The 25,828-nt window shown below is 39.3% G+C and overlaps 1 protein-coding gene across 10 annotated transcripts in view; it reads left to right on the top strand.

Annotated features, from left to right (window-relative positions):
- The window catches only part of PCDH15 (protocadherin related 15), a 721,430-nt gene that overhangs the window by 108,021 nt on the left and 587,581 nt on the right, over positions 1 to 25,828 (top strand). For all 10 annotated transcript variants that reach the window (XM_035329710.1, XM_035329721.1, XM_035329709.1 and 7 more), the window contains one exon: positions 1,331 to 1,574. The gene's annotated coding sequence lies outside the window, so the exon portion shown is untranslated. Of the gene's footprint in view, positions 1 to 1,330; positions 1,575 to 25,828 lie in introns of those variants that run through there.

The raw sequence follows: 25,828 nt of genomic DNA, 5'->3' as shown, positions 1-25,828 counted from the left end.
GGGGAGAGCATCTTTCTCTTCGAGCTGTAAAACGCTTGACACGGAGGTGATACATGCCTGTATATGTATGCACACATTCTGTACAAAGAATTAAAAAAAACACACACATTGTGTATCAAATATTTTTTTAAAGTTAGGGATTCAAGTACTCAGAAGTTAGCAATTGCTGGATGTACCATTATTATTTTTTCCAAAGAGTATTTACTCATTTCTATGACAAAGAAGTAAAGTCATATTCCTGAGTGTCAACTGAAGGTTTATAGCAGTTTTAGCACATTTGTGATGTAAAACATCTGGGAAGTTGAATACTTGTTTACGGGAAATATCCTGTGTTGTTAAAGAAGCTCTGCTGCTCTGCCCTGCATCTCTACCAGCAAAACTCCTTGTGGTTTGCATTCCTAAGGCATGTCATGATGTTTCAGGCACAGAATTGTGCAGATCTCTTTTTCTCTCTCTGTTTAGACCAAGGCTTTTTCTCATTTATCTATGAAAAGCGTGTTGCAAATCAATTTGGTTTTCATTAAGAAAAAATGACTGTAAGAGAAAAATAAATACATATATACATATATATAGATGCAATTCCTCCCCAGCCTCTCTCCCTGTTCGTACAGCAGCTCTCTGCTGCTCAGCTCGAGGCTGCTGTGCCCACTGCATGGTGCAGCTCTGAAATTTTCCAGTTGTGTTTTCTGTATTTTGATGTATGCTGTTGGACATCTGTTTAATATCAGTTGGGGTTTATTGAAGAATCACAGGGTTTTAAGCTGTAATTACTGTGTGCTTTTTTTGTTGTTGTTGTTGTTCACATCTGAAAAACAGTGTGCTGAGCAGAACTTTAATTCTAGAAAGAAATGTGAGCGGTTTTGTAGCAGGCAGTGTGAAATGTCTAGAAGTAGAGGAGATTTGTTTCAGGTTGTGGGGGCAGGGAAGACAACCAAGTCCTTTATTTGAGCCTTTGAGTATTGATCGTTTTACAAGGCACATCCCTTGGTATCATTCAGGCTAACAAGTTCTGCGCTCTGTATCCAGCTTACCCTCTGCAATTGCTTATCTGGTACCAGATCCTGCTTTCTCTTCTGTTTTTCTTTTTCTTTTTTTTTTTTTTTTTTTTTTTTTTTCTTTTCTGAAGGTTTTCATGCTTGTGTAACAGTTTTTCAGAAGTGACCTGTATTCACAGGCGGTGTTATTTCTTCATTAGCACCTCCAAACTGCTGTGCCTGATCACTGCAGCTTTCCGTGTTTTATTCTCGCTCTGGCATCATGATCAGGATCTATGAAGCTGATCACCCCGTGCTGGGTCTGCCCTGGTTTATTTTGACTTTCTCTTTCACAGAGCTGATGCATTGGCTTCTCAGCAGCTTCGGTGCTACAAGTGACGTGAATACTGTGGAGACAGAGTAGAAGCGAGCAGCTCTGGATAACATCTTGGGTTCCTTTGCACGTACATAGAATAAAGTGCAGCTAGCAAGCCAGAAGACAGGAAGTTACTGAAGAAGAAGATTGCTCAGAAAAGCAGAAAGGATGTAGTACGTTAAGCTGGAGGTTTTTAAGAGACCGTATCCATCCAGGATTGAAAGGTGAGCTTTCCTGCGTTCTTTGATATTTTTATTTTTTTATTTTTTTTAACTGTTACAGATTCTCAGGGAAGACACTTTTTTAAAAGATTGGTTATTTGTCTTTAATATCTATCTTTACAAAGGTTGTCGGGAGAAGTACTCACACTAATTGGCTGTAGTTAGGCCAGTTCGCTTAGAATCTGATTTTAGGGCTGTCCCAGTGATTGGATGTCCTTGGACTAAAAATGTCCGTGGAGATGACTCTTACCTGGCACTTCAGTGACAGGAACCGAAGAAGTGTCTAGACTGAACAAAATGCTTGAAAATAGAAGGCAGACTTGAGTAACACAGAAAGGAGTGTAGCAGGATCCTTGGTAGGAGGCTGAAATCAGGCAAACACAGAATAGAAACAAGGAGTAAAAAATTTTGATTTTAAATATTTTTGAAAAAACGTATGATTTAAATGTTGGTGAATAAAATCATGCTGATCATGGTAATCAGAGGTGAGGAAGGACCTATTAAGGAAATAATTCAGACAGAAACAAGAGTGTGTGGATTTTCATACGTGCATTAGGGTGTTCTCTGTTGTGTTTTAAATGGGGAAATACCTGGTGGTGGAGAGCACAGCCTGCTGAAGGGGAGAGAGAAAAGGGCAGAGAAGCATACCAGGTAAAAAGGAAGTGTTAGCAATGGCACCATTCAGAAATCTGAACCTATTTCTGTGCTTCACTGGTAAAATAAACTTGTTCTGGAACCACTGAGAAAAGGTAGGTGTTTCATGTTTAAGGATGAAGTAATTTTCTGAATGTGACATCTAAATATGTGCTTGTAAGGTGGTTGCCTGAAAGGCTGCTAATGCTGCTCTGTGGGGAGTGTGTGTTATTGAATGTTATACGAGATTTACAGTTTGTGTTCTTGATAATCTCATTAGTACATCCTGAGCTTTATTTGTGGTATAGTCAAAAACTTGATGTAATTAATTCCAGTGCAGAAGATTGCTATATTCATATCTATTTCCCTTGCTGATCAATGTGCTTAATTAACTTCAATGTTTTGATTCTGTGTGGGATGTATAAATATATCTGAGGTTGACAGTTTGTTTTTACAAACAATTGATAACATGAAGGCAGACTCTTTTTTAATGAAAAGTAATCTTTTAGCGCACTCACAGGTATTATTCCGAGTTCTGTCCAACGAACATGTTCAGTCTAGCTTATAGACAAGAGGAACACTGTGCATATTTTATGATTGTACTTTGTGCTTTCAGTTACAAAGGGTAGTAAAACAACATGTTAGTGGAAAACCATGACTGATTTGTGGCAGGAGTAGAGCAGCAACACTTCAGCATCAGGAATTAGTGAGAGTTTGTATATAAAATTTAACAAGTTGATCCTGTTATCTGCCAGGTTAACATTCTAGGTATTACTTGGGCAATAAATTCCTTTACTTTTTGGATGAAACACGATTAATATTTTGCATTTAAGGTAATTCTGCAAAGACTGTCTAGAATACAGCTAAGTTATAATCCCTTGGGCAAAATTTTAAACCTCAAAGAATTCTGAGAGGGTATCAAGGTTTTTTTCATTCAATTTTTCCTGTTATAAGTTGAAATTTAAGGCAGAACATTCAGAAATGGTGAACGTATATATATGTGTGTGTTTTGTTAAACATTAGGTATCAACGATTTCTAAAACATGAACCTTCCCAGTCAATCTAACAGGTTGTTCTGTATTCTTTTACAAAGAGGTGGCCATTCCCACAAGCTTCTGTAAAAAGCAAACAAAACACAACAGCGAGAATTTTATCAGAATTATTTTGTCACCAGTTGCTCAGTTTGGTATTCTGCTGTCTTTATTTGTAGATAGTAAATAGCAGATCTGTTCAGGCAATCAAAACCAGGGAGTCAAGGGAGAGTGCTCGAGTCTTCAGAAGTGTATTTTAGGAGCTGGGACTCAGCTTCTCAGAATTTGCATTTGTAGGCAGCATGTCCGTAACTGGTACCACTCTGAATGCTTTACTGAGGGAGGAGGTCTTAGTCCGTAACTGCCAACTGAGAGCAAAGGGATAAGATTACAGAAATCATGTCTTAGCAGTTATATCTTCCTCTATAAATTATGGTGTTTTGTTTTGCTTTTTTTTTTTTCAGGTCCTTTCTGTCGTTATTATGTGGATTTTCTAAGGGTGGAGACCCCCTTTATGTTCTATATTTTTCTCAGTCAAAAATACTTTATCAATCTTTTGCTCTTACTGTTTAAGATTAACTTCTTGTTCTAGCTATGGAAAAAAAAAAAAAAAAAAGGAAAAAAGGAAAAAAAAGAAAAAAAGAAAGCCTGATTTGTCATTTGTCACCCCAACTTCCTACCCAGCTACGCAGGAGATTTTAACTCATTTCAGCCAGTTGTATTTTCAGTCAGGAGAAAAAAAAAAAAAAAGGCAACTTTTTTATTGTGCCATGCTTAACCTTATTGTTTTCAAATTCCAGAGGGATCATAGTATTGCATTATCTATAGTTAAGAAGTGCCTCTCTTGTCCGCCACAGTCTGGCTCAGCTGTGGGGTGGGTAGCAAAACGGATAGTTCTGTGGGTATGTTGTTTAATGTTACTTTCATTATTTTTCATTAGTTTCCATATACTTTTTAAGCTCAGGTGCACTCTACCAAATGTAATAAACATACTCCAAAACTCACTCGCTATGTTCCTCTATCCCCCAGATTAAAGCCACTGCTGACACTCGAGGGCAGGAACTGCAGCAGAATTAGGCTCTTCCTGCTTATCAGGCATGGGATGATCTTACAGCTGGAGATGGCTGCCCAATGATTTGCAACCTCTAATTAAAAATAAATTAATAAATAAAAATCCAGGGTTGAGGTATGTAGCTTAATCTCTAATTCTGTTGTGTTATAAAAACCTGTATTGGAGAAAACATCCCCCAAATTATAGAGATAAGTGTGTTTCATGCTGCATCTCCTGGCATATAGATCACATCCATCACATCATTTTTTTAAATTTTCCCTCTCCAAAGCTGGCAACCACTTTAAATTTACTTACAGATTTCCTGGAAACTTCTTATTTCTTAGCAGTGGCACCTATGCTGACGTCCGCAGGCTTGATTTGAATCTATAAATGTAATGAGTATTAAGATTAATTCTGCCAGCACTCCAGAAGCTTTTGGCAGTTACATTAAACTTTCAAATTTCATATAAATGTCTCAAGCAAATTTATTTAGTGGATCCTATTTATTGCTCCCTTAGATAATATAAGATTATCATAAAAAAACCTGCTTCAGAAAAAAGGGAGGGGTGGTGAAAGAGCTGGTGACCAGGGCCACTCAACCCAAAATTATACGATTAGCTAAACACTGCCAGCTGTGGATTGATTATAATTTGCTTCATTGAGAAAGGGAACATACATTTAATGAAGTCACTTTAGGGGAGGGAAAGTATTTTTTGGTCATTTTATGTATGGAAAAAGGCGTTACCTTTTCTCTAAGGACGCTTGCTGTATGGCACATTTTAAAGTATAACCAGATAAGACAACATTATAAAAACAGATAGAGACTTCATCTTTCAGCTATTTGAAGGATTGTTTTGTTTTGTGTTGCAGACAGATGAAAATTAGCAACTATTACCCAGTCTGAAACAGCCAGTGTTGACAGAGTCTCAGCAATTCAGGCTTTATGGGGATAAGTTTTAAATCCACAGGTTTTTCATGAGTTGTACTGTGAAAGGTGAGGAAAGTAGGTCTTTCTGAGGTGATATACATACATACATACATATATATATATATGTATATATATGCATACATGCGGATGAGTTGTTTTGACGATATGGTCCTTTTGTGTATGTAAAATTAATGGGCAGCAGGAAACGTTACATCCTGCTTTTATTTAAGCAGGTGTAATGTTTAAATAATGGATTTAGCATGTTTTTCTGCATGAAAAGAGATTAGATGCTGATTGCTGTGAAGTTTCCAGTCTCCTGTATGATATCTAAAATATCAAAAACAAATGTTTGTTCTGTTATCTTGGAATAAGGCTCTTGCTAGAGGAGAGACAATGATTTACCTGTTTTTATCAACAGAAGAAATGCTGTGTTTAGCACAAGAAAACTGTTACGGAAGGAGGCTGACTGTGTATTAACTGATGGTAATCGTGCTCGCTGTGACCTGGCCTGCCATGAAGGGATTTCCTTGTTTTCCTTTGAATGGCACTTCTTTTCATGCAAGGCATGAAAGTTAAAATATAGAACTGAAAACAGCTCAAGAGGTTTGGTAATCAAAAAGTTGGATTGTGATGGAATATGCAATGGCAAAACTGCCTGTGTAGTGTGGTTTATAACCACTGTTTGATAAACCGAGTAGTCCAAGTATGTTTTTCCACTTGAAAGTAATTTGAGGTTCAGTGTTTATTGCCTGTCAATTTATGTTGGTGTAATGCACACACTTACATGAATGAGCTCTCTGTGTACATAGATATATATATATATGATATAATCACGGGGTCACAGCACAGTTTGGGTTGGAAGGGCCCTTAAAGCCCCTCCTGCCCCCAGCCCCATCCAGCCTGGCCTTGGGCACTGCCAGGGATGGGGCACCCACAGCTCTGCGGGCATGCCTGGGATGGGGCCTCACCGCTCTCAGAGGGATGAATCCCTTCTGAATGTCTAAACTAACCCTCCCCTCTTTTAGTTTAAAGCCATTCCCCCTTTTCCTGTCCCTACACCCTCTGACAGAGAGTCCCTCCCCAGGTATCTTGCAGCCCCTTTTAGGCACTGGCAGTGAGGGAGGGCAACCTGATGGCCCCTGATTTTGTTTGCTTAGTTTTGGCTTATTTCAAGGCAGAGAGGTTTTTGTGGAAGTCAATATATCATGAAGATTTATAGGTCTTTCTGAAGTTGCCGAAACAGATTAGAAAACGTTTCTTCTTGGTCCCTTATGGCCTGTAAAAGGCCAACAGATGTCATAGCCTACACCTTCTGCAGACACTACAGGTCTTCCATAGTGGTGTGTTTTTTTCTAATTCAGTCAGTAGGTGTTAAGTGATAAAAATTAGGTTAAAAAAAAATCCCTCAAAAGCAACATGCCCTAAGCTCATGGAGTGACAAGTTTTGTCAAAATTTGTGAAACATTTTACATGTAAGCTTTGAACTGCATGTGATGGCTCTTAGAAGTAATCAAAGCGTTCTGCGAGGATATCCATTAGCCAACTTCCTGAGAAAATGAGTAACTCCCTTCTGCACTGATTTAGGGTAAAATGTACAAAAAATCTTGCTTCGGAAGACTTTCAGAGACTAACCACCACAATATTTTAATGTTGTAGAGCACAGTCATACAGCTTTACCATGTATCATTTAGTCTATTTGTTCCAATGAGGACCCGTGACTGTGTGGATCCTCTTGTTTGAGATGGCTAATGGGCAGCAGGCGGTGGTAGTTGTTGGGAAGGGTCTTGTGTATCAAGACCCGTTGGCCAACATCCTCACCAGTGTGTTTTAAAGAAACTAGGCAGCTGGGACTTCAAAGGGGAAATCCTTGTGCAGACAAATAATTGATTAGTTACAAGGACAAGGATTGAGAGTCTACAGTCGGTTCTTGGAGATGAAGGAATTCACCACTGGCATACCACCAGGATCTCTGGTGTTCGTTAAAGGAACATTAAATGACCTAGAAAAAAACACATGTGGGATCAGAAAATTTACTGATGCTAGTGAGTTGTTTAGGGGGTACTAAAGATATGAGCTGGCAAGGAGGAGCTGGCGAAGACCTTATGAAAGTGACTGCCATGGAAATGACAGATTAAATTGTACAGATAAATGGAAAGGATGTCCATGGGGAGAAAAATAATTCTGCCTTCATCTCTGAATTGATTGTTACCATTTGGGAACAAGAGTTTGAAGTTACAGTGGATAGTTCCATAAAAAATATCCAGTCAGTATTTATCAGCAGCGAAACATCAACTTAAATGTTAGGAGTTATTCAAGGGGAGTTGAGAGCAGGATGGAGCCTTGCTGCCAGTTGATACACCGATGTCTCACCCTTTCATTGAATGCTGTGTGCCATGCTTGTCCGCTGCCGTGCAGTGTGTGTGGGTGGAAACGGCCCGGGGAACGGCAATAAGCCAACCAGATGTAAGATCTTTTGTCTGAGGGATGTGTGAGCAGGGTGGGATACTTTGGACTGGGAAACACAACGGTGATTTGCTAGTAATGTGTTAGTTAAAAGTCAATCAATAAGTTTTGCAAGCTTCATGAGGAGGGTTGGTAGGAATCAGTTGCTGGTGGCTGCTTAGAGATTAAGAACCAGGTGACCTCAGGTGAAGCTTGCAGGAGACGGGCCTCAATGCAAGCAGGAGAGGTGGATCATCACCCCACTGGGGTTTGGGGGGATACTGTAGGTGCTGGAAGTTCACACAGAATGAAGGAACAAGTAGGGGGTGTTTTGAGCAGAAATCCATGCAAAGTTGGTGAGGAACTGAGGGGGAAATAGCTTGAGGCACGCCTGATGAGGAAATGGTTGAACACGGAGAAATCTTCAAGGGGATTTTCTTTGTTGGTGTTCCTCTCCCCTACCTTGTGCTTTCCACAAGACTAGAGGTGAGGTACTGGCCCAGCTCTTCACGCAGGTCCAGCACGGCCCTTTTCATTTTTGGCATTATGCTGGCTATTGCTGTAGGATCTGCCTGAGTAGCAGGAGGGCAAACATTTCTTGAAGCCCGTTAGGAATCTCAGCAGGAAGTACGTGTGTATGTTTTTTTAAATAAATTCCTTAAAAGATGGATTGGCATGTAATATTTTTTCGGTGTGACAGCTTAAATAGGATGAGCCAACTAGATGATTCAAGATCCATGGATGAAGGCTTAAGATACAACTATCTTTTCTACCTATTTTGCAGTTTATTAAATAATAATAATAAAAAAAAAATGTTTTGATTGATGTGGATTCTTACCTCTGTGCATATTCACTATAGCCATATGTCTGAAGAGGAGTGCTTGCTGCCTTCCTTGTGTTTATCCTAAATGTCAGGCTGGTGTTTGCAGTTTGACATATACCTGAAGGTAATCTGAAGCTTACAGAGGTAGATTGATTCTCCTGAACAACAGGGAAGTCGCTCTCATTTAGAAAATGTCATTCATCTCATTTAGACTTGTAGAATCGGGATTATGCTCTGTTGTTTGACATTAAAAAAAAACAACACACACAACAACCACACACAAAAACACACAACCCAGAAACAGAAAACCAGCACCACCAACCCCCAAAACCAGGATTGCTTACTCCTTAGAGGTTCAACTTCTGCATTGCTGGATGAATTAATCTTGATAACTTTATACCACATTACTGATACAACATTGTGGTTAGGTGAAACAAATCCTTTGCTGGTGTTAGTATCAGCTGTTCGCAGATTGCCTTTTGGGTGGTGTTGTTTGGAAGGGCTGGAGTTTTGGCAGGGGGCTGGCTGGCCACATACACTGCCCACAAACACAGAAAGGACAGGTTTGCATGGCAAAGTTTCCGGAGAGAAAACATTCCTTATTACAGGCATTTTTAGATGTTGCCATCCATGATTTTGCTTCTAGGCAGGTTGCTAAATCTTGTATTTCCAGCCCTTTTCTTACAGAAACTTTTTTTAGTATAGAAAACATTTTTTTTTTTCCCAATGGAAAATGTTGAGAAGGCATTTCAAATTTATTTGGTAAATTGATTTATTGTAAATTGAACAATTTATTGTAAATTGATTGAAACGGCCTGCATCAGGTTGTTTTTCCAACTCATCCCTGAAATTGTGAATTCTGTACATTGTTGCAGGTGCTGAGAATCCAGATCTTTTTCTAGGGGCTTATATCAAGGACTGTGTTCCCTTCAAGCTGCCGGGTGCACGGTGCCCAGGAGGAAGGGCGCCGAGCCGTGGTTACGGCTGCCACAGAGGGCACCGCATCCGTGGAGGGATGTGCGGCACAGCGAGGCTTCATGCAGGTGCACTGGGAAGGTTTTTGCTTTTTCTTAACCTTCAACTTCTGTGGTGCTTGTGGGCCTAAATAGCATCTCGTCAGAAGTTTTTGAGCTGTTCATTATATTTAGAAGGCAGTGGATGCGTTTCTAATTGGTTTAGTTTCTGTGCCAGTCTTTCCTTCCCAGCCTGAGTGGTGGGAAGCCTCACAATAAATGTTTCAGGGCAATTTGGGATGAAATCTCTTGGCCCAGTTTAGCATTGGCACACCCACATCACCACTTTCATTTCCTTAAGGAGATAAAAGGAATAGAAAACATTTAAAATATACTTAATTCTGTAAATAAGGCAATTTAACTGTATACCTCAGAGCTCTCGTAGTGTACCAGAAAGAAGGTTCAATATCTGCTTAAGGTGGGGCATTTTTTCAATGGAAGCAGAATGTGAGCATTAGAAATACCTAGAATGTGCAATAAGGGCATAAATCCCATTGTTGTCCTTACAGCTTTCCTGCTGTATTGCCAAGAAGAACAGATACGTTTCTTGCAGGGGAATATTTAACTGAGGGATGGTATCAAATGCTTCAGAAATGTGCATCAATGCCGATTCTGAACGCTGTGTTTCAGTCAGTTGGTGCAGTGTTGTGCTGTGAAAAAAGGGCTTTTATTTCCAAAGGGCCTGGATCAGTAAATATTCTGTTACAATTTTCTAAAGACAAATTAGCCACTACAATCATTCTGAATAAGAACACTCCTGTACGTGGTTCTGTTTGTTTAGCAATGCTCCGTTTCACAAGCAAGGTGAAATGGAAAGCCTTCGTTCTGAAAAACCTTTGAGGCTTTTGTAAGATTCCTTGTCTGACTGGATAAGGGCTATATGTTTGATGTCTCTTCATTCATATACAGTAAGTGTCTGTTCCCTGATCTTGTACAAACCTCTGACTTTGAGAACATCAACCTAAATCTCTTTGTCACTTCACTTTGGGGAGAAAAGAAGGTGAGGGAGCTGAGTTTGCTGCATGTAGCCTTCATTGTCTGATAAAAAGCTTGTACCCAGACATAGCTTTAGTTACGGGCTGTCTGTCTGTGTGTTTTAAAAAACAGCACCCCCATATTTCAGAAATATATATATATAAATATATTTAATTTATGTCTTGAATTTCTTGTTACTTACAAAATCCTAGGATTTCACTAGGCCTGTGGCAGAGAGGCCAGAGTTCCTAAGCAAGCCAAGAAACGTGCTGGGTCACCTGCAGACTGAGGGGCAGTTGCCACCTTCTTGAGCCTTGGAGTTGGCTCAGTAGTCCAGGAGTCACATATGCATGCCTCCCCATGGGTTCAAGTTTGGAAATGAGAGGCAATGCATAAAAGGATGAGGCAGGAAAAAGAAATGGTCCTAAATTGCTTTTATATGCGTAAATTGCATGCAGGTGATTGACTGGTTTCTTGTGGGCCAGCTGTAATGCCTATTGTATGTGCATTGATAACTTCTGCTTCGTTGTTGGAAAGCTGGGCAAGGGTGTGAAAGGCTGATAAGTGGGTAAACTTAGCAATTCAACTTGTTAGTGTGTTATCACAAAGCATTATTATAGTACTCATCCGTAATTGATCACAAGTACAAAAATGGATTTCTTATTTCCCAGTCTATGCCCCCTCAACGTGGGCTGTGCTTGAACTGAGGTTAGACCACTGCTTCCTGTTCCTAGCTCAACCATAAACTTTATTTTCTAATGAACAGTTTTCTCAGATATCCGTGGTGCCTCAGTCTTCTGTAAAATGGGAAGAACGGGTCTTTATTTAACGGTATTGCTATCGATGCAGATAGAAGGTGTACAATTCTGTGGTACGTTCTTTTAATGATAAGAATTGAAGAAGAAAATGTTATTTAATGAAGGCGTTAGATTCTGGCAGCGCAGGAGCAGTACAAGATGGTGGATGCCTCCTTCTTACGTTTTGAGCCTGAATTCCAGTTTGTGAAGAGCCCTTAGTATCCATGTGTATGTGTATATACATGTTTCATATTAGATAGGGCTTATGTCTTGTCCATCTTTTTTGCATTTCTACAGTTGATTTCTCTAAGCATATTTCTCTGGCATATTCAGGGGGTAGCATAGTTCAGGTCTGATGCTGTCGGCAGGAAAGCAGTACGCAAAATCCTTTCTATTTCCTCTGTCCATGCAAGAAAAATATAGGCTAGTGCCAACGACAACGATTCCCAGTGTCCTACAAAAAGTTGAAGTAGAATACAGTTAGGAGTAATAAATAGACAGGTAGTAACAACCTCAGAAATCTTTTGTGGATTGTTACCTTTGTATTTACACCAGAATTGTCGCTTTATTGTGGTATCTGTGGTTGTGCCCAGCTTCACAGTATACAGGCAAAAAGATGCAGGTACAGAAGGGACTTTGATGTACAGGTTGTAACTATAGGCTTGAATTCAAAAGAGGTTTTGCAGTAACTTACTGCTTCTGTTTCTTTTTCCTTCTTTGTTGAATCCATGTTGAAGAGAAGTCTCATTTTGTCTGTCACAAATGTGGCTGGCACATTTGGAAAGTTTTGTGGGCAGTGTTGTGGTAGTGAGACCCTTTTGTGCTTTGCTCACGCTAGGCTTTGCTCCATGAGGAGATAGATGCGAAGTCTGTGTTTTATGGGAAAAGGTGACCTTTCATACACACAGACCAAGTACCTTGAAGGCAAGAACCTGAAGGCTTGCACCTATTTTTAGAGGAGGATATCATGGTAAGAACAGGGAAAATAGTGGTGGGGGGAAAAAAAAGTGGAAACATATGATTTGCATTGTTGGAACTAGTCATGAACTGCTACACACAGGAGAATCTGCAAGTAGTTAGCATGCTGTAGTATCTTCTAGAGATGGATGGTTTTAGAGACTACAAAATCTAATGTTTAAATTGGAAAATAAAGCAGTAGAGAGGTCAGAGAGAACACAAACGTGTACATTGTCATGCCCTGTAGCACTAAGGCACATCCACAGGTGGGATGAAACCAGCCCAATAGCTAAAGCAGGGCAGGGGATGATCTTTGACCCTGATTTATACCTCTGTTAATAAAAGGGGACACTGGCTCTCTAATATGCTAATCAGAAGTTTCCTTCCCTAAAATTATAACACACCACGTAGCATACAGCACTGAGGATGGAGGTACTGCTATGAAAAGAACAAAGATTGTCCCTGCCAAATTTCTTTAGGGTTTTAGAAGTCTAGGTTGCATCACATGCCACTTCTGTGGGGTTAATTGGTAAATACAATCCAGTCTGCAGTACTTTTCCTGATGATTTCCTGTTGATATTAGTGCCAATTTCTTTTTACTATTGGTCTATTTAATACTTCAGTTGCTTCTGGGTCAGATGTACTGATTGCCAAGGTCATGATTTTTATCAGAAGTCCAGAAGTAATGGGAATCTCATAGCAATTTTCATCACTTTTTTTTTAAGTGATATATATTTTTTAATTTCTTTATTGCTGTCATCAAGTCAATGTCTATTCTGACATCTATTTTAGACCAAGTAAATGACATCTTTATAATCATCAAAGGTGGTTATGGGCACATTAATTTTTCAGTGAACAGTCCAAAAAGATGGAGTGAGCACATGCAAGCAACCCTGCCAGATTTCTTCTGGTATCCAACCAATTCTGCTTGCATTCCTTTACGTTGATGTGCTGATACAAATGAAATCCTTGGTTAGTGAAAGGAATTGGAATACCCAATTTATAAAATAGTCAACCAGAGTTTGTACATTACAGATAAGGCACACAGTTTTGATTCATTTTCTAGCCTGCTCCGATTCACTGAAAATTACTTAAAATACACAGGCCTGTAATCTCAGGGGGGGTATATGTTTCTACCCAGCATGACTCCTAAGGCAAACTGTTTCAAACCCTGGAAATACACAGAGCAGGAACTTGCAAGTGTATTTACATGTAAAACATAACACTGGGCTGAGCATTGCGTTTGTCCTTTCTCCCATGAGAAACTTCTGCCCAAACCAGATTTTTCTAGTCTTAGCCTGGTTGCTTCTTTCTGTCCTTCTGACTGTCTTTTATTTCTGTCAATTCAGATGATATAAATTTCAATTTCTTTCAATTATGATGATATAAATCATCAGCAGTTGGCAGCCTTACCTTTATTTAAGGTCACAATCACTTGATATTAGTAGCATTCAAATTCCTGGTTATTTTCGTGGCTAGCCATTAGAACTTTCTGTATCTTTCAATTTACCTTACTTGCTTGTTTTGAAAGTTTCAATACAAAAGGAATAAATAAGACATGTTTAGTCTTCTAATGAATGTAACGTGCTTGAGCATGATTTTAGTGCATTACAGGCTGGGATGGCTTCAGCTGTAAAGGCAGCATTTAATATGCAAGCATTTTTGCATATGGTGCATGGGCACGTGTGCTTAAACAGTCACTTATGTCTCAGTTAAATCTGAATTAACCTAAACAAAGAAAGAAAGTATTAAAACTTCAGTGAAAGTGCTACTTCAAAAAAAAATAATAAATAAATCTGTGTATGTATTCATGTTTAGGTGCTTCAGTTGGGATCATTGCCATGGAACGGGCAGGGCCCGCTGCCACCAGCCCCACCCAGCCTGGCCTTGGGCACTGCCAGGGATGGGGAACCCACAGCTCCTCAGGGCAGCCTGGGACAGGGCCTCACCGCCCTCAGAGGGAAGGATTTCTTCCTCATATCTAATGTAAATCTCCTGTTTTAGTTTATAACCATCACCCCTTGTGCTATCCCTACATCCCCTGACACAGAGTCCGTCCTCAGCTTTCGTGCAGCCCGTTTTAGGCACAGGCAGGCCACAGTGAGGTCTCCGGGAGCCTTCTCTTCTCATTTTTTTAAGCCATCCCTCAAGGGATATGTGTGCTATTATTTTTTCCTACTAGCTTGTGTTCTGTAATGAAGCTATTAGTTAAGGACAAAGCATCAATTGAGCAGCTTTATAATGTGTGACGTCATGCTGGTATTTTTTGTCATCGATTTTTCTCCAAAATACAACCTCCACAGTAGATGGAGCACCTTTGTCGCCAGACTGTGTTGTTCATGACTCTTCTTGGAACTACCTATACTTTTTTCCTGTTGAGATTCTTGACTTCAACCAATATGGGAAGTAACGCTTGATCTTCTGAAGTTGTGTTGAACACCTAGCACGTGTGTTCCCAGCAGTTCTGCCTGCAGTTGTTGATTATCAGTCCTTTAAGCTTGGCAATTCTTGGCACGTAATTGATCTAATTTAGTTCACTCATTGCCCTCACTTATTTTGTTAGTCATCATCCTGTGAGTGTTATTCACTCAGAATAAATGACTGATGCATTTTTGTAATCTGCTGAAGTGAGGCTATTGTTGGAAGGTGTACAGGGCAAATGATATTTCTCATCTCTGAATTTCTGATGTTTCAGTTCACAAGGCTTTGTGGTTTGTTTGTTTTATTTTTGTTTGTGTTTTGTTTTGTTTGTTTTGATTTGATGGCAGCTACAGAAATGAATTTGTTTCCTCTTTTTGACAGGAAGAGGAAAACTTGTGGTTTCTTGAGGTCACCTACTCTATTCCTTTACAGAGAACTGAAACTTCAAGTTTATCTTTTATGTAGGCTTTTGAGATCTAAGTTGCTCTGTACAGAGGAGGGAAGCCAAAAAATGGTGCACACACCTTCTTTTTTGGAGAACTGTTCCCTTTGATGATTTTAGAAAAATGACAAAATAAGAAGAAAAATGTTCTAAAAAAATTTAAAAGACATTTTAGCAAGCTCTGAGGTTAAAGGTGTGCTGTGGCTAACGTAATGAGCTTACTGAGCAGAAGCAACAGGATTCAGGTATGTCACTGCTTCATATATGGCTGTTGAAATATAATTCCTTTTCTCACTAAGTAAAGACCTCATCCAGTTTGTTATTTTAACATTTATGAAGACAGAGTTGAAAAATGATGAAAAAATGTCACAGTTGAATAATGTCTTTGGGCACAACACAGGATTTACATTAGTATAAACAAATTGTCCTTTGTTTGTGCAGGAGAGAAGCCTGGAGATCCACGTCTCAGTGCCTCTCTCTTACTCGCTTAGTTTCTTTATTCTATTGCAAATTATCTTGATGACATTCAAATGTGTTAAGTACTGCCTGCTATTGCTGTGACTTCAGAACAAAATTGTAGCTGGGAGGTCTTCTGGATGTTTTCCCCTTCTGCAGCAGGCATTCTAATAATAAACAGGCCAATGAACAAACAGTTCTGTGCTTCTGTTCAGCACAATGCAGGGGGAACAGATTTGAAGCCCGGGGAAACTGGATTTCCTGAACATTCAAATGAGATCAAGTAATTTTATAAATATGCATTGTGCAGTCCAGAAAAGCTATGTTGATGTATCAGTGTTTTTTTTCTTTTTTTTTTTTTTTCTTCCAGTTCTAAAAAGTTTTCTTTGACAATGCAGGAGGAATAGCTGGAGTGTAGGCTTCCTAGGGCAAAAGGATGGTTCTTCATTAACCAGTTTCTTTCTAGCAATAGGAAATTTCCCTGGCTTCCATGAGTAATGACCTGGAATGGATAGCTCTAATTCCTTCTTTTGGTTATGCACTGGCAACCTAAAACAGTCCTAGTTATGCTTAGTGAAGCATTTGCACTTATAGGAAATACCTGTCAAAAGCTCTGCTGTTCAGCTTTCTGCTGCATATAGAGATTAAATTTTTAAGTGTGCAGTGTTTATGCTCATCTCTCAAGACTAGAGCCGTAGAAGTACTTTTTACAGGAGTTAATGTTTGATTACTTTTTCAACTTGACATAGCTTTTAGTACTTGAATTGAAATGGCAAATAAGTGAAGTAATGTATCAAAGATACTTTTGTTTATTGCTCAGAATAAGACTAGAATCATGTTTTTCTTTGTCTAAAACATGAAGCTGACAACATTCCAGAGCACTCATAAAGTTGTTGTGTTCTCCACGTTTCTAAGCATAAGTCTTTAGTCTTCAACAACCAAAGTGTTGAATGTCAGAGTCTGATAGAGAATTTATTTCTGAAGACAGGATAATTTCTTCCTGCCAAAATCTCTGTTCTGGCACCCTGCTCTGTAACCTGCTTTCTAGCCCCTGCATAGAATCAAACAGCTCGGGTTGGAAGGGACCTTGAAGACCATTGGGTTCCAACCCCCTGCCATGGGCAGGGATGCCACCCGCTAGATCAGGTTGTCCTGGGACTTGTCCAACCTGGTCCTGAACACCTGCAGGGTTGGGGCATCCCTTCCCTTTGCCTGGAAAGGTCAGCGGAGCTACCACTGTGTGTCACTGAGGCCGTAATAATGTTCTTTGAACCAATTACAGAAATTATGATAATTGGAAGTCCACTAAGACTGTGTTTCCTTTCCCTTATATATATAAGGTTTTACACTTAAGATTTTTTTTTTTTTTAATTAATATTAACAGCAAGACTTATTTAACACACAAACACAGCAGCCAGGACAGCTTAGAAATATTATTGGAGGAGAACACTGAGTTTGTCTCTGTAAACTACCATAAAATCCCATTTGTTAATTGATTTCATTCTTCTTAAAAAGAAAGTGGACTGATGTGCATGTCATAGTTACAGGCAATCCTGTTTACTATCTTTTTTCAGTTTAGAAGAATAAAGCAGCCTAGTTTTGGTTTCTTCTGGTTAATTTCCTTTTCTTATGATGAAAGGATTTTCTGGACCACTGTCAGTCTCCTAGTTTGAGTATGTCCATGTTTGACCACTCTTTCTCAAAAACTATAGATGCTGTTTGAGAGAAGGTATTTCTTTGGATGGTTACAACAGCAAGGGAGGCAAGTGGGATTTGTTGTTAACTAATTCGCAGGTGAGAGTAATACAAAGGGAGGAGAGAGGGCTGGGAAATGGTTCTTTTTTTGTAGAAGGAAGTGTACTATGGCAAGTAGAAGTAGATCGGTACAAAACAGAGCTGGTCTCTGCAAGTCCTGACTCCAGGGGTGACCTGCCCTTCCTGCAAATACCGAATGTGAATATATGTGCAAAGAGGACAGTGAGCAACTTGGTGCCAGCTATGTGCACCTTGTTTCAGAAGTCAGAAATGTGCTGATCTTGGTGCTCTGGAAGGGCCCAGGAGCTGCCTCAGCGCTGTTATCTTTGACTAATGCTATTAATGGAGAATATTCTCATCTGGTGCTGCTTTGGAATGACCCCCACGCAAAACAACACATTTACAAGTGCATAGAGACAATGGATCGAGGGGGCAAGTTTCAGTCTTGCTTTTTATGAGTTCGCACACTATTCAAAATAATAAACTAAGGTTTGTATCAAGCCAGGAGATGCTATGGTGATGCCAGAAGATGCCAAAAGAAGCATTGTTTCTTACCAAATCTGAGAATGTTTATTTTTTAACGTGTGTGTTAGTGTTCCATAATCAGTCATGTACTCCTTGTTTTTTTCCTTTATGGAGCACCTGTGCCTCTCCTAGCACAGAACAGATCATTTTTATCTCACTATTTGGCAGCCTTTTTTAATGAGTATTTGGATTGTGCCTTGTTTGCTGTATGCTACTCAAATATGACTTGTGAGATTACATTATTTACTTCCTTAAGGACTTTCCTGTATTGATTATCTCTATGTTATCTGATATTTCACAGAGACTGATTTGTGGTTGTTGTTAACATCCTTGTAAATAAAGAAAATAACATTCTCAGTTTATACCCCAATACGAGACTCTGAAGATGTGATAGTTAGGAGTACTGAATGTCATCTCACTTCTCAGGCTGTTTTTGCCTTCTGCCTTGTCATCGTCACCCTGTTCCTCTAGTGCTGTGCTTGCCAACCTCCAGCCATGTCTATATGTTTTCTGTCTCAGTTGGCTTTAACTCTCCTTCTCTTCTCATTCAGTACAAAAGTTACTGCTTCAATTTCTTTTGAACTATTTCCTTTTAAGATACAGCTTTTCAGATACCCTCCTTTACTAGCTGCTGTGGAACCCAGTGAAGGAGTTGTCACTGAGGAGAGATGATGTCTTTAGTTTCATTTCTAGTTGTGGTCTGCCATGAAACTTGTGGGGAAGTCCTGACAAAAAAATATTTATTTAAATATATCAGCGTTGTCCTAATCTTTGTAGGTTTAGCCAGGTTTTGTGATGACTTTTATCAGTATCTGTATGCTGATTTTATTTTATTTTTTTCTAAGAAGATGTATGACTTGTCACAATCATATTTTCATGAGGTGGGAAACGTAAAGCACATTTTTGATCAAAAAATGATTGTACATAGAAGAGTGGGAATAGAAGAAGCTCTCAGTGTTTCTTGCAATTCTGAACGTGAAATGTGATAGCTTACAACTGCTGGGGATTGGGAACAACACCACAAAAGAAATTTGATCTATTTTAAGTTTTATGAACCTCTTTTTCGGGTCCAGCATTGAAGACAGCTTTGTCTCCACAGTAGAATGGTAGGGGGGACAAAAACTATGCTTCTACAAAACATTTTCTTTTGCCTATTAAAAGGGTCAATCTCAAGTCCCCAAATTGTTCTGGTTGCTTGAACATCTGATAAAGTGGGTGTTCAGGTCATAATGAGAGCTGCTGGGTGCTGCTAGGTTTTGAAGATTTGATCCCTGGCTGCCTATTGATTAAGCCTAATGCATGCTCAGTTTCGAAGAGCATTTAAAATTCTCTTTGGGAAAAGAGGACATTTCTGCTTAAATGCCCAATGCACAGCAGGAACTTAAAGGTGATGAAAAGAGCTTTCCTTTTTCTTTCTGATGTTTTCTGTTGTCTTCTTTATTTCATGGTAGCAAAGAAACATTTTCTATAGAAAACATGAAAATTGCCTTTGCAGTTGATGAAACCTTTCTTTTTAAATGATTAAACCACATAGAGCACACTGTCACATGCCTCGCTGAATAATGATGACCCCCCATTAAAATAGTTACTGAGATATTCTTTGGAGATGTGAAACCTACATACTCATGTTAAACAGCGCTATAATTAATTTCGTTTTTATTGGTCAGGCTCTGTGGTTTCACAAAGATTTATCGCTGAAAGTGGTTACACAAAGCTCCACATCGGAGGCACATCTCTTGCATTCAACTCCTGCAAATCCCACTACAGGCTAAAATCAGATTTGCAGAGCGAAAGTTTAAAGGGAAGTGTGAAAGTAGCCAGATTAAACAAAGTGTGAGGCCGAGCAGGATTGAGGTGGGTTTATAGCAGGATTTCCAAGGCAATGAGAGATTTTTGGGGCTCTGAGAAATACGAAGAGGAGTTTGGGTCATTTCCATTATTTCTTCTAAGATAGGAAATACCTTTAAAAGTGATCCTCCAGAACCTCCTTATCACACTTTAAAGACTTTTTTTTTTTTTTTTAAAAAAAAAAAAAACTTTAATCCCCCCCCCCCCTTTTTTTTGGTGTGTGTTTGGAGCTGTGAAGTGACTAATATTTCACAGTGGCCAGATTCAGCTATTCGTGAGCAGCTCTGTGACATAAGGCATAAGGGACCAGCATCCTCGCATGGTGGCATCTTTTTCCTGTGCAGACACTAGCAAACAATTCCAAGAAAAAAAAGAAAAAAAAAAAAAAGAAAAAAAAAAAGAAAAAAGGCTGGCATTCAATGACTTCACCTTCTTCAGTTTTGTATCTACAGGGATTGTCCTTGACAGGTTTTCAGACACAGGAGTCAGTTTCAATAAATAAATAAGCAGGTAAACGGGGATAAACCAAGTTACGTGGTTGTTAAATTAATGGATTCTAGAGGCATTCTTTTCAGAGAACGCTGACAGGCTATGAAGAATTGATGCCTGATTCATCTAAGTTCACAGGATAAATTTCAGAAAAGTTTTAAAAGCATTTGCAAATTGGCACGTTATGAAGCCTTGGTCAGAGCTGGGGAAGACCAACTTAATAGCAGAGCTCTTACGATCACTAGTTCAAATCCATCTCGGTGTGTGTGTCTGTGGAAGGTAAAATGTGTGTAAGACAAATTTATTCTACATGAGATAACAGATGTATCTGTCTGCAATCAGACTGACTTACAGATCTCTGCAAGTAAAAGGTTTCATTTCTTCTCCTTGCCCCTTATGTTCTTCATGTTACTGTATCCTGTTAGCCTGATAAGAGGTTGACTACTCTTAAGTTTGGTACTTTTATTTTTGTATATAACATCATCTAATTTCTTAGCATCCCAATGTGAAAAAGCAACATGAAGAAAAGAATAAAGAGGCCATCCCCTACAGGACCTTAATGTCTTCTACCGTGGCTTATTGTGAAAATAATGTTAGTACTCTGTCCAGTTCTTTTCTTTGTGCTGTCATCTGGAGCCCATGGCGAGACTCAGCTTTAAGTCAGTCCTTGCATTATGGTTTCAGTTCTAGCTAGTATTGTGCTGCATTATACATGGAACATGCTCACATATTAGGAGTAAAAGGAGGGTGGATGGGGAAGTGTTCAAGAGAAACAGAAAAAGAAAGGAGAAAAAAGATAAAAAATCTCCTATACCCTCCTTGATAGCGCTGCTACCTACTGAAGCCAGACATGGAAATTCCGTTTTTGTTGTTTGAATTGATTCTAACCCATTTTTGTAACAGGTTGGTGTAAAGCCAAAAAGAGTGTCAGCTTCTCATGGAGGATTAAAATGCAAAACCATTCAGTACTCCATGAAGACCTCCATGAATTACAACAATGGAGCTGGAGAAGGCTCATTCCCTCGTCTCCTCTTAGCTCCACTGAGGTGGGGAAGGCACGCAGAAAGTTGTTTACTTTGGTAAATAAGCAAATGCTTTGTGCATTCCTGATTTCCTTGTATGCGTGCGATATGGCTCCATTGTAGCATGCTCTCAGATACTGTTATTTTATTGAAAACAAAAAAGAAACAAGTCTAAGATGTTGTCAGTCTTGGTAAGGATGAGACCAAATATAAATAAATCCAAGAGCTTTCAGACAGTATTGGTTCTCTAAAGTCCGATTTGATTTAATGAACTGGAAATAAAACTCTTCATATCACGGTACCATACCTATCCATAGTTCCTCCTTAGACCCTCCCCAAATAGTCATACAGTCTTGATCAAATATTTTATTGAAGCATAAAATAAATTTTAACCTTTCCTATTATAGAGTTCACAAGGTAAAGGCCTGCTAGTATAAATAACAAAGAGTGCTCCTATATTGATTCTGTCTGCCGTTGCTACACCCACTGCTGTCCTCTATCCTTTAGCAATTTTCAGGGACAGATAACTAATTCTGCTGAGATCCTTTCGCTGAAATGACAATTTCACAGCTCTGTATTGGGACCATCATGAGTGTGATCAGATTTTCAATCTGCAAACACTTATTCATCTGCTTTCTAAAAACTTCCTAAGAAATCCCACCTGGGAAAATAATTTCTCCAAACTCTATCAACCTCTCTTACATATTCTTCAGAAGAATAATAATATTTTAAATAGAGGTCCAATGGTACGTTCTTGATAGAATGTGAAATTAAATAACCTGAACTGATGTGTAGTTACAATGGTTGGTTTAGAATGATACATAAAAATGGATTATCTGTCTATGTTTAGGATATGTACATGTAATATGTAATTAAAATCAGATGCATCCTCCTCGTGGGTTGTTTTGTGGGCTTTGTTTAGTAATTGAAATGTTGGTGGTATTTTAGGACTTTTATGGTGGTGCCAGTATAGAAACAGCTTATATTGGAAAGCCGTTTAGCACCGAAGTATGTATAGGTCAGAAGGTGTCACATTAAAAGTATTTAACTCAGATATATGATGTTATATACATTCTGTAAGAAATATGGTGGATTAGGTCATTAGAGTTTGATAGGGTGCTCCACAAGTAAAACAGTGCCTCACTTTCTTGCAGAGCACTGTATGGTGTGTTTTGCTCCATCTTTTATTGTTTTTATATGCTTGAATGCCATAAACTTAAATCCTGAATTACTGATTGCATTAATCCTGGTGATAGATTGGGTGACTCTAAGAGGTGAGGTGTAGTTTTGCCAAGCTGGACATGATCCCTGTGACACACTTGGAAGGTTTTGTGATGCAAGTTGCTAAATGGAGTCGAGAACAGTCATGCTGCTGAGTTTGGGGTGTTTTATTCATCATGTGTTTTTTTTTTTTTCTTTTTTTTTCTTCATTAAGTTTGTATGTGAGTCTAAGTAGGGAAGACCTGAAAGCAAACCCAAGCAGGTGTAAGATTCTGCTATCAGTTTAGTGAAGAAGACTCAGATTACCCTGATCAACTTGGATCATGGCATGTCAATACATTAACGTAAAAACTTCTCATGGATATGGTGTAGGGAGAGTTTGGTGTAGTCCGAGGGGCTGCTTCAGTGTCACATCAACCCATGAGTGCAATGTGCACCAACCCGGGCAGATTGTAACAGAGATGTTAAAGTGCTCATAATTCAAGTTTCCATCATTTACTTTCATTAGGTCTTTCCTCAATTGATCTTCTTTGTACGTTTTGTGTGGTTTGCAAAAGATAGGGCAGAAGAGCTCTGGAGAAATGAGGAAAATGAATGTGAAAAAATGCTCAGTATTGTGTGAAATGATTTTGATTGGAAGTTCTATAAGATTCTTTCCAGCATAAATGAATTTTGTCAAAGAAATTCTCCAGCTTGAAGGTAGTAGGAAGATCTAATTCCAGAAAAGATGTGAAGAAAGTAAATTTTCCTGCATTTCCAAGTTATCACATACGAGGCACAGGTGACTGAAACAGAAAGTTAGAGGATGCCTCTTCATGGGATATCAGTATCAGCTGGAGGGCAGAGGTCATGGGTTTTTATTTGTTTTGCACAGAGCAGTGTTTGACACTCAGACGTGTAACAAATTCTGTCTGAACTGATGTGAAAGATCAGTCAGAAAGAATGTCACAGAAATGGAAGTATTTTTGATCATTGCTCCTCTGTCTTTGAATCTAAGACAACATGACTATCCGAGTTGAAAGATGAAATTCAGAGCTGCCCTGCTTTGTTACTAGCGCAAGGGCAAGCAGGTACAGAAAAGTAGCAGAACTACCAAGAGGAGCAGCAGAAGACAATCAGAGACCTCTGGAGTTTGCCATATTTTTATAACAGTCATAGGTGCTGCCTTAGTTTCCCTTATCCCACCCAATAAATAGGCATTAGAGATTCATGGTTTTGTCAGTTCCTATGCAATGCAACCCCCTAAACTTTTACTCTATGCACCTTTGAATTTATTTACAACTGTAGTAAGTATTAATTAGTATAGGATCTTACTCTAAGTCAAAGGGCTGTAAAACAAGTGGTTTTGGACCTGTTTTGCCTTTACCTTGATTTTCTGGGTCAAGTTATCTTTCTTAGTACTTTTTAATGGAAATATTTGAAGCAGAGTTCCTGCTATGCAGAGAACATCACAACTATTTGTATTCACTATAAAAACTAAATATGTAGGCAACTAGGGAAATATTTTCAATATGAAGTTTTTAAAAAGGAGAAAGGGAAATAGTTGACAACAATATAAACCATATATGTGTGTGATACACATAGGTTGTTTTTATAGATGTAGTCTGGATGTGGCTGAAGTGTGTGTGTGTTGTGTGTTTATTTATTTATTTTGGAAAGACACAGTTTTTTTTTTTGTGCTCCAGGGAATTAAAAATAGTTTCTGTGGCTGTGCACCTGAGCTAAAACTCTGCAGAATGGTGAATTATCACCAAAATCATGGAGCTGTGCTGATCATTTGTGCAGTTTTTGATGGGCTCACAGAATAATTCAGAACAAGCTCTTGTCTGCCCACAGCACATTTCCTTTATCGATGTAGCCACAAGATGAGCATTAACCAGTCTATTTGTATTCATATCTGCGAAGAGTGCAGCTTTTGATAAGATTTTAAATGCCTGAAATATTTTTGAATTCTTGGTGGAGGCAGAAAGAAGAAAATACCGAGGCTTAAAATAATTTTATAACTTTAAATGATGAATTTAACAAATATAATCTAATCCTCACAGTATTTCTCTTTCTTCCATTCCCTGTGGTTGAGCTACCAAACAGTACTTTCAACACCAAGAATGGTATTTGACTATGGAGTTGGCTGAATATGTTTCTTCTATGTAGATTTAGTACTAAAGCAACAGAAACAGGTAATGGTGAGGTTTAAAGGCAAGAGTGTTGATCTGCTTGAGGGTAGGAGGGCTCTGCAGGAGGATCTGGATAGGCTGGACCGATGGGCCGAGGCCAACAAGGTTGAGGTTCAACAAGGCCAAGTGCCAGGTCCTGCACCTGGGGCCCAACAACCCCAAACAGAGCTACAGGCTGGGAGATGTGTGGTTAGAAAGCTGCCTGGCAGAGAAGGACCTGGGAGTATTGGTTGACAGTCGGCTGAGTATGAGCCAGCAGTGTGCTCAGGCGGCCAAGAAGGCCAACAGCATCCTGGCTTGTATCAGGAATAGTGTGGCCAGCAGGACTAAGGAAGTGATTTCCCTTCTGTACTCAGCTCTGGTGAGGCCTCACCTCGAGTACTGCGTTCCGTTTTGGGCCCTCGGTACAAGAAGGACATCAGGGCCCTGGAGTATGAGCAGAGAAGGGCTATGAAGCTGGTAAAGGGCCTGGAACACAAGTCCTGTGAGGAGCAGCCGAGGGCACTGGGGTTGTTTAGTCTGGAGAAGAGGAGGCTCAGGGGAGACCTTATCACTCTCTACGGGTACTCCAAGGAGGCTGCAGTGGGGTGGGGGTTGGCCTCTTCTCCCAAGCAACAAATGGTAGGACAAGAAGAAATGGCCTCAAGTTGTGCCAGGGGAGGTTTATGTTGGATATTATGAAAACTTTCTTCACTGAAAGTGTTGTGAGGCGTTGGAACAGGCTGCCCAGGGAAGTGGTTGAGTCACCATCCCTGGAGGTCTTCAGAAAACATGTAGATGTGGTGCTTAGGGACGTGGTTTAGTGGTAGACTTGGCAGTGCTAGGCTATCAGTTGGACTTGATGATCTTAGAGGTCTTTTCCTACCGAAATGTCTCTATGATTCTATAAGAGAGCACAACAAATGTTACAGATTCTGGTCTTTGCAATGAGATACTCATTTTTTTCCTTGAGCCAGACTATGCCAATTTTCAGTTCTTTTGCTAGTTTTTGCCTACCTCAGTTGTTAGGCCTTTCTTTCTAGGATACAGCATACGTGCAATACATGTTCACAGTAACAGACATTTTGGCTTTTGGTTCTCTTTTTTTTCTTTATTGTACAAACACTTTATTGGATTTTATTATTATTTTATTAATATTAATTCTTTTTTTTAAAAAAAGCATAAATTTATATATAAACAATACTGATGTTACAACAGATTTAAGGAGAATTTGAGAAGTTTGAATTTTACTTGTGTAGTGTGTATATCTACTAT

This window comes from Oxyura jamaicensis, chromosome 6 (assembly GCF_011077185.1).
Source record: "Oxyura jamaicensis isolate SHBP4307 breed ruddy duck chromosome 6, BPBGC_Ojam_1.0, whole genome shotgun sequence".
NCBI lineage: Eukaryota > Metazoa > Chordata > Aves > Anseriformes > Anatidae > Oxyura > Oxyura jamaicensis.
Note: the sequence above shows the minus strand (reverse complement) of the source record. Positions and strands in the feature narration are given on the sequence as shown.